At 41.9% G+C, this 10273-nt stretch overlaps 1 long non-coding RNA gene across 1 annotated transcript in view; it reads right to left on the bottom strand.

Moving 5' to 3' along the window:
• LOC143137708 (uncharacterized) overlaps positions 1-10273 on the bottom strand; it is a 626567-nt gene that overhangs the window by 34529 nt on the left and 581765 nt on the right. The gene's annotated exons all lie outside the window — the stretch shown is intronic.

Raw genomic sequence — 10273 nt, 5'->3', positions numbered from 1 at the left:
CTCTTTACCTCTCCTTTCTTCCTCTCCTCTCCTCTATTCTCTTTACCTCTCCTTTCTTCTCCTCTGCCCTCCTCTCTTCCTCTCTGTTCACCTCTCCTCTGCTCTCCTTTCTTCTCCTCTATTCTCCTCTCCTCTGTTCTCATTACCTCTCCTTTCTTCCTCTCTGCTCTCCTCTCCTCTATTCTCTTTACCTCTCCTTTCTTATCCTCTGTTCTCCTCTCCTCTCCTCTGCTCTTCTACTCTTCCCTCTCATAGGCCAAGCCAAGAGAGACTGACAGTGGAGGGGTCATCTGAACGTCTAGAGATGGTGACCGTGGAGGGGTCATCTGAATGTCTAGAGATGGTGACCGTGGAGGGGTCATCTGAACGTCTAGAGATGGTGATGACGATGGAGGAAGAGAGCTGGGGAAAGACTTTTTTTTAAAAAGTGCTCTCAGCTTGGTTTCAGAGATCTTGGGATGAATAGCTTTGTATCCTTTATCCTAAGACACAGTATTAAAGGGAAGTTGCTTCGTTTCTCTTATTTCTTCCCACTATTGACTTTTTGTAAACAGTTATGTTTAATTATGTCCTTCTCACTGTATTGCAAAGTTACTTGAGTTACTTTTTTATTTCCCGTTTAATTTTTTTTTTCTTTACTCTGTCTGTTAATTTTGTTTTCCTTTCTGCTGTAACGGTCCCACAACGTAGGCACTGGTTCAGTAGTAGCCACTCTTGCTTCAAACCTCATTGCATAGTTACCATACATGTTTCTTCTCTCCATCGCTTAGACAACCATTTATTCTTATCAATAAACACAGACACAGCCTCACACACATTTCTCAAAGGTACTCTAAGCATGAGTCACGGCCAACTTGCACTCTGCAAACCATCACAATCCAGCATGACCGCACGTCCCCTAAATCACTATCTCCCTATCAAGAGCGTGTGAAGGCATGCAGGAGTGTGTGCGTGCGTGCGTGTGTTTGTGTGTGTGTGTGTGTGTGTGTGTGTGTGTGTGTGAAGGCGTGCAGGAGTGTGTGTGTGTGTGTGTGTGTGTGTGTGTGTGTGTGTGTGTGAAGGCGTGCAAGAATGTGTGTGTGTGTGTGAGAGAGAGAGAGAGTGTGTGTGTGTGTGTGTGTGTCAGTGTGTGTGTGTGTGTGCCGTACGTGCCAGATGGACATGATCCGATAGGCGTTTTATAAGTTTAGGAAGATAGAATCGCGTCCACGCAGAATAACACCACTTCATCTTTCCGTTTGTTGGAGGTGTTTCTTGGCCATGTATTTACAGTGAAGGTTCTGGAAATGCAAAACGCATGCTGAATGCATTTCTATGTTTTGCCTTCAAATGATGTATGAACTACAGAGCAAAGGCCACAGTAAAGTGGTGGAAACAGCCATAATTGTTGAACCTCTCGTGTATTAAGGGGATATCTGTTGCCAAACCCTAGAGAACAGCATTGCATAAGAAATACTGGATGTTTAATCATTTCAGACCGCTTCACTCTAACATTCCCTGTTTTCATGTATGAGACTGCCCAGTATCTGAACCAATCTATGTAATAGTAATAGTAATGTATTTTGGTTAATAAACTATAGGTTCTCAAATCATATATGTGGATAATATAGATGTTGACCTATGCAACGCTGAACAGTCAACGTTCTGAATTCATCTGTATATTGTTATGAAGTCAAGGCAGTGTGTTACTAATAAAATATTGACTCATAACATTTGCTTAACCTAACCTATCCTATCAGTGATTAGTGTGGTCAACGTGCATGTGATTGCATGAATGTGAATGTGATTATGTTTGCAATGTGAAGATGCTTTATCTATAATCCAGCTGCTCGGCCCTGAGCTGCTGAATTATAGACCCTTTCAACAATAAAAACAAAAACAATGCTTGAACGTTCTATTTGGGCCCCAATCTACTTCCTCTGCAATAAGATAACATATGGAATGTTAAAAAGGAAGTCTTGTGGGGCCAACTATGATGCTGATAATGGAACTCTCTTGAAAGGGTCCATATTGCAGAAGCTTTCTTGATGTAATTTTCATATTATGATATGCATGTGTATGTCCTATTGCATCCTCCCCATATCATGTGCATCCAGTTATGACTGTAGTCTTTATTTCGTTGTTGCTGCTTTTTAGGCAAGTAATAATAATAATAAAGCATAATAGAGAACTTTCTATCCCATGCTGCCTGTGTTGATCTCAATGTCTGGTATTTTTTGTTTTTGTTTTTTCTAAATGCTTGGCTCTGGTCCTTGATTAGTAAAGTTTGCTTAACAAATCACTTTTCCTTCCCCTGTTCCAGATTATCACTCTTGGGGAAATGTTATGGCTGAGTGAGGTTCAGTCCAAGAGCTACAACGCTCTGGTACGAAGGAAGTTATGGGTGAGTTTTTTTTGGACTCGACCCCATTTCTGTGTATTCCCACTGAGTGATCCTATACTGTAAAATAGAGTTCACAGACACACGCTGAAGTGAAGTGGCATGGCTGAGTCTCCAGGTTTGGTCACCAGCTCTGTGTATTCCCAGCGGAGGTGGGAATCCCAACGTAAGATAAGAAAGTCGAAGTCCTGCCATGAATTCCTTCCACTTCACACAGGTGATATCAGATGTTTTAGTGAATGGATGGAACGAATGTGTCGCAGGACTGTTACTCTCGGAAGCCATGATATCCACCTCTAGTGTGTTTGTGTGTGTGTCACTAGTCACCCTAGTGTCTAACGTGGTCACAGACACACACTGAGAGTTGCTCCGAGCCCAAGAATGCAGCCTCACAGCTATTCAGCTCCAAGTCCTCACAGAGCGTCAGTTCTCACTTAATGTGCAATAAAAAGATAAAGCAAGGGAACCACAAATAACCGCCAGAGAATTAAGAAAGTGCCAATGGGAGTATGATTGGATGTGTTTCTCTGGGTTTTCTTACAAGACAGACACTCAGAAGACATGATAAACTGCCCAGTAAAGATATAACTTAATCCTGAGATGCAGATTCACACACAGAAAAGATTGGTCAATGTTGCTACCAAAAATGTTGTTGTTTTTACCATATGTGTTGTCAAGAAAACTGACCTTGCAGAGTGATGTTACACTACGTTTTGAATTATACGTGATACGTAAGCTATTTTCAATTATTACACTAGGAGAGTACCTTACAAGTGAGGACTCGGAAGGATTAGCTATCATAAGCAAGTTTGATGTTTGTGTGATTTCTCTCCCATGGCCTTGTCAGTGCCAAAATTCCAGTGGGTAGTCCCCAGATGCGCCCTATCGTTGGTCACTCAGTGCCAGAGTCATATCTGACCCCACGAGACACACCTTAACCGCATGCAATGTGAAGATCTCCATTTAGAGGCTGGGAAAGCTGGGTTGGCTTGGTGCTGCTGCAGTAGCTTTGCACCCCTCCTGGAAAATGCCACCCAATCTCAGATCTCAGATCTCATAGTGTCCAGACTGAAATCAATACAGCAGGGTGCAACTGGTTTCACAACCAATGGTGTTGCTGTATCAAGGTCACATGACCTGATCATGTGACATGGATAGACTACAGCTGTTTTTATTGCAGACAGTAGTTTGCATGAACAAAAATCAACCACATGCTGCTAGTTGCATGTGATATAAAGCCTATTCAACCACCATTCTGGCTCTAATGCTGCTAGTTTCATGTGATATAGAGCCTATTCAACCACCATTCTGGCTCTAATGCTGCTATAGTTTCATCGGATACAGAGTCTGTTCAACTATCATGCTGGCCCTTAGTGCTACAGTATTTTCATTCTGGCTCTAATGCTATTAGTTTCCTGTGATTCAGAGTCTATTCCAGTTCCCCTTGCGGGGATTTACTTCTTCCCCTGACACTTAATAGATATTACACAGATCACACATACTGACAACACATCCATCTGTTTTGTTCCACTGGGGGAACACATTGTGTAATGGTGCACGATTTAGCTAAATATGACATGGAGACATCCCCCCTCTATGTCTGTGTGTCTGTGTGTGTGTGTGTGTGTGTGTGTGTGTGTGTGTGTGTGAGAGAGAGAGAGAGAGAGAGAGATGTTAGGAAAGTGGGGGGTTAGTGAGGCTCTCAATGTCTGCATGTATTTTTACTACATGCACTTGAGTACTTTACATTCAAATCCCCAACAGGTGTGAGAAGGCTCCTAATTCATGCATGATAGTTTTGGAATCAAATTTGTCTGTTATATATTATGTGTTACACTTGGACTGCAAGTATGGATTGAAGAAAAAATAAATAAAATAAAACCATCCACTTTGACGACTTTTTTGTCTCAATGAGATATATTTTCAATGTCCTTTCTTCAGTTCATTAAGGCGGTCTGTTTGCAGAGCCATTCACATAGCATTGCTGCTTAGCTTAGATTAGTTTATGCTAGCACTGGGTTGGCATGGCAGCCATGTGCAGAATGCAGTTGTGGGCAGAGGGGAGGTGAGGAGAGTAATGGTTGCAGGGTGTATATATAGGCCCCCTATAACGTTTCACTCACGTTCTGAGCAAAGGCCTCCGGGAAGGTGGGATGTCTTTCTGAAGGACATACTGAGGGAGTCCTTTCAGTGTGTGTGTGTGTGTGTGTGTGTGTGTGTGTGTGTGTGTGTGTTTGTGTCTTTTTTCAGCAGGTCTATTCAAAGCAGGTGATGTCAGTGAGACTATAGTGGGAGTATGTAAATGTTAGTGTGTGTGTGTGTACATGTGCACATGTTTATGAGTGTGTTTTGGGGTATGGATTTTGGTTGTAAGGGTGTGGATGAACTAAGAGGTTGTGTATCTGTGTGTGGTACTGTATGTGTTTGCATACATATGTGACTATGTGTACTGCATGTGTGTGTGTGTGTGTCTGTGTTTGTGTGCGTAAGTGTGTGTGTGTGTGCACACGTGCGTGTGTATTCGTGGTGTCCCTCTCAAACCTGGCCATGTTAAGTACTGCAGACAGTTTGGGTCATCTGGGAGGGGCTTGGTCCACTCATACCATTCCATATTCCACCCCCATCAACACACACCACCCTTTTTATGACAATAGTAGCCCTTTCCCACCCCCACCCATAGGTTAAAAATGGACTGGTAAAGTTATCTGTGTGTGTGTGTGTGTGTGTGTGTGTGTGTGTGGGTGTGTCTATATATGTGTGTGTGTGTGTGTGTGTGTGTGTGTGTGTGTGTGTGTGTGTGTGTGTGTGTGTGTGTGTGTGTGTGTGTGTAGGGCGGGTTGAAGCTCCTTTGAGACGCCACAGCCCTCTTGTAGTAACAGGTCTGTTTTGATGGCATAAACACATGCCACGGCCATCCAAACACATGGACTCAGCCACACTCCATTACTCCATTTCAACACCAACATTGTGTTTACTTAAAACAGACTTACAATCTGACTGCCGAGATGTACAGACGTAGAGAGAGAGAGAGAGCGAGAGAGAGAGAGAGAGAGGTACTAGTAGTAATAATGGTAGTAGTGGTGGTAGTGTAGATGGACAATTCTGCGCAAAACTGTCACATCCATAACGCCAACACAATGCCATGGTATTTAGTTGCCGTTATGGACGTGACAGTTTTGCGTGGAATTACCCAGATGGTATAGTAGCACTAGGCTGTAGACTGATGCCTTTATCTGGAAACTGAGTCTATTATGGTAAGATTTAGACAATATACAGTGGCAGTTCATCAATTCACAGAACACACAAGATGGCAAACAACCACTTTGCATCTGTGTAAAAATCATTTGGAGTTGTAAGTGCACTGAGTCTCGCTCCATGAATTATGCTGAAAAACCTTTTCAATTATTTCAGCATGTAAACATTTGGGCGTACTAGCATAATTGAGCTGCGGAGCTGCTGCAGCGGTGCCGTTGGCTCTGGATGGACTTGCAGGCAGCGGTTGGCCAAGCTAACAGGCAGGCAGGCCGCGTGGTGCTGTTTTAGGGAATGATCCAGACTTCTTGGAGGGGCTGGACACAGACAAATCACACTTTGGCACTAGCAAAGCAAAGCTGTTTGAACAGTACAGGCTGTGTGTGTGTGTGTGTGTGTGTGTGTGTGTGTGTGTGTGTGTGTGTCTGAATATTCATTATTTCATGGATTAAACTTTTGTTTGTGGTTGGAACAGTCTTAATGTATTATTCATGCAATGTATTGTGGTAAATGACTAAATGTTCCTATTTCAGGTGGTGTCTCTGACAGGCCTGAGGATCTAAAGTCCTAGAGTTCTCTCTCTCTTTCCACAGTTCACCTTCTCCCCTCCAAGCCTGTTCAACAGCAACCAGTGCTGGCTCATCGCCATGGCAAATGATTTCCCCTTTGTGTACCCCACACCTGTCATCACCCCCCGACACATACACACACACACAAGCACACACACACATACACGCACGCACACACACAGAACGGACCCCAGGCTCTCTAACTCACACACTCATGCCATCCAGAATGAGTTCCCATTCAGATTAGTGTAAACAATCCCCCCGTCTCTCTAGCCTTCTACCCTCTCTCTCAATCCTTCTCTCTCTCTCGGCAGTAACTCGACACACAGATTATTATTATGTGTTAAATTGGCTGCTGTGTCCCCTTCCTGGGCCATTAATAATTGACATGGGGACTGAAACCTATACGCAGGTGGGAGGAGGAAGAGGAGCGGGCGGTGTATGTGTGTGTGTGTGTGTGGGGGGGGGGGGGGGGGGGGCTCTATGGCTCAGGAACAGTGCGATCTCATCGGACTAGGGCTTGACTCACCTTACTCCTCACTCCTGGCTCTGGAGATGATACTGGTCAGCAGAGAGGGTTGACACACTGACACAATGCACCAGTTTGTATCTAGGAAAAAGAGATTTCCCCTTATAAAGATAGAGATTCACAGGATATCCCCCTTATAAAGATAGAGATTCACAGGATATTATGTAGCCAAGGAAAAAGAGATTTCCCCTTATAAAGATGAGATTCACAGGATATTATGTAGCCAAGGAAAAAGAGATTTCCCCTTATAAAGATGAGATTCACAGGATATCCCCCTTATAAAGATGAGATTCACAGGATATCCCCCTTATAAAGATAGAGATTCACAGGATATCCCCCTTATAAAGATGAGATTCACAGGATATTATGTAGCCAAGGAAAAAGAGATTTCCCCCTTATAAAGATAGAGATTCACAGGATATCCCCCTTATAAAGATAGAGATTCACAGGATATCCCCCTTATAGAGATGAGATTCACAGGATATTATGTAGCCAAGGAAAAAGAGATTTCCCCCTTATAAAGATAGAGATTCACAGGATATCCCCCTTATAAAGATAGAGATTCACAGGATATCCCCCTTATAAAGATGAGATTCACAGGATATTATGTAGCCAAGGAAAAAGAGATTTCCCCTTATAAAGATGAGATTCACAGGATATCCCCCTTATAAAGATAGAGATTCACAGGATATCCCCCTTATAAAGATAGAGATTCACAGGATATCCCCCTTATAAAGATGAGATTCACAGGATATTATGTAGCCAAGGAAAAAGAGATTTCCCCTTATAAAGATAGAGATTCACAGGATATCCCCCTTATAAAGATAGAGATTCACAGGATAGCCCCCTTATAAAGATGAGATTCACAGGATATTATGTAGCCAAGGAAAAAGAGATTTCCCCTTATAAAGATAGAGATTCACAGGATATCCCCCTTATAAAGATGAGATTCACAGGATATTATGTAGCCAAGGAAAAAGAGATTTCCCCCTTATAAAGATAGAGATTCACAGGATATCCCCCTTATAAAGATGAGATTCACAGGATATTATGTAGCCAAGGAAAAAGAGATTTCCCCCTTATAAAGATGGAGATTCACAGGATATCCCCCTTATAAAGATAGAGATTCACAGGATATCCCCCTTATAAAGATGAGATTCACAGGATATTATGTAGCCAAGGAAAAAGAGATTTCCCCCTTATAAAGATAGAGATTCACAGGATATCCCCCTTATAAAGATGAGATTCACAGGATATTATGTAGCCAAGGAAAAAGAGATTTCCCCCTTATAAAGATGGAGATTCACAGGATATCCCCCTTATAAAGATAGAGATTCACAGGATATCCCCCTTATAAAGATGAGATTCACAGGATATTATGTAGCCAAGGAAAAAGAGATTTCCCCCTTATAAAGATAGAGATTCACAGGATATCCCCCTTATAAAGATAGAGATTCACAGGATATCCCCCTTATAAAGATGAGATTCACAGGATATTATGTAGCCAAGGAAAAAGAGATTTCCCCCTTATAAAGATAGAGATTCACAGGATATTATGTAGCGTAAGCAGTGAACGCACTCCATGTACTCCACATGCAAACAAACACACATGCATACAGAAACATATGAAGAGTTCAGATGCAAAAGTCTCTAAACGGCACCTCAAAAATAAGTTAACAAAATTGGTGAATGAATGCTCTACACACATAGTATACGTTATTCAAATAATTTTCCTTCAAAACCCACTAAATACCGTTCTCTTTCTGGTCTGAACTATCGATTTGTAGGCAAAAAACCTATAGGAGACGATAAAAAATGCTCATTTAAAAGAAAAGTGGTTTAGTTTGTTTGTGTCATGTTTTTGCTTCTGTTTACATCATCACATCCCAAATTCAAGTTTTCTATCTCTATTGCTAAGGGGTAAAACTGTCCTTGAGTTCTAAGACAACAAGCAGTGTTTAAACCGAACCTTTACAGAGAGAGAAGTGGAGCTTAGTCTACTTACTGACTCAACTATTCAAAACTTGCAAAAACCTTTGATCAAAATGCAAAAAATAAACCTTTGATCAACCTCCATTTGACATGCAAAAAATACTTCTGAGATGAATATGCAAACAGGAAATAATATGGGTTCAGAAAGGTCAAAAATACAAAATTAATCAATATCTGCTCTTGGATCGATCAGAAATGACAAATGGGCCTCAAGCATCCCAGAGTTCTGTCTATCCGAGAATGAGGTGGACATAACTCTTCACTCCAATAGTATTTTGTGTGTGTGTGTGTGTTCACTTGGTTGCGGCAAACTCCTAACCTATATCTATCCTCCCAAAATGTATGATCTTACATCCAGAGACTCGCCCAGCCACAACCAGATGCAGCCTACAGTACTCCACTCACCATTCCATGAATACTCCCATCACACTCACACTCACAGGAGTAGTGACAGATATCACACTACTACAAGCATTCAATGGCGGGGAAATGCTCAGTTTCCAATAATCACAGAGACCCCAACAAAACCCAAGAAAATCCAGAGAAAGATTATGGGAAAATATGACTAGAGCTGATTTGCAAATTCAAATTCACAAGGAAATGCTTTAAACAAATAATGGAAAATGTATTATTTCAGGCTATATACATAGGATGCACGATTTTTATACAACCTCAAAACATCTGTTGCCCTAAACATTCATGAACCAATGCTATTCTTAAACCACAAGTTGTTAATTCATGGGCTGGTTAAATCTTTCTATGCATGGTTGCAAAGCAAAGGTTCCGCCTGGACACGTTTCAATGGGGATTTAATTCAGCTCGCTGCTGGGGGTTTAACAGTAACAGTAGACCACACAGATGTTCCTGACACTTGAGGACAGTGCAAGGTATTCGTCATTAATCATTTGCAGAACTGATTTGAATATGACAAATTAGAAATAGCCTGCCAAAGGCTACTTTCTGTTACCGTTTGTAGAGTATCCTACATTAGCCTACATCAGGAATATGTTATTGAGCAACTATGATCACTTGCCTTTATGAAATAAGCACCGTATTTTGAAGATTTACATCAAGCCAGGGACATTTTGTTTCCAGGGCAACTGCCTCTGTGGCAACTCTAACAAGGGTAAACTTATGTCCACTCCGTCAAGTTCTCCTCTCGCGATTGGTTTGCACCCCATCAATCGTTCCGTCTTATTTTCTCTTTGTGCTGCAAGATTGGCCCGTTCCTGTCCATCAATAATGCAGAAGAGGTCACCTTTCCGAAATCTCTAGTCTGTGGTAAGGTGAGGTTTTCAGTGCAACGCAGGGGCAACTGATGGATGGAAATGCAACAGCTCCTTCGATGACAAGAAAAAGGAAATAGATTGTGAGTAGGCTACATCTTGTCATTATTTCTTTAAAACGTCGTTCATCACGTTTATATTTTGATACGTGTTTGATATTCACTTTCAGTTACCCTACTTGTGTATTGTGATTATCTTGTAGCATGCTCGAAGTGGTAGTTGATCTACTGCAGTGTTTTTCAACCTTTTTTGTGCCACGTCACAC

The sequence above is a fragment of the Alosa pseudoharengus genome, unplaced genomic scaffold (genome assembly GCF_046254945.1).
Source record: "Alosa pseudoharengus isolate Yale_2024_CS ecotype anadromous, Long Island Sound unplaced genomic scaffold, YU_APseudo_1.1 YU_APseudo_1.1_scf_21, whole genome shotgun sequence".
Taxonomy (NCBI): domain Eukaryota; kingdom Metazoa; phylum Chordata; class Actinopteri; order Clupeiformes; family Clupeidae; genus Alosa; species Alosa pseudoharengus.
Note: the sequence above shows the minus strand (reverse complement) of the source record. Positions and strands in the feature narration are given on the sequence as shown.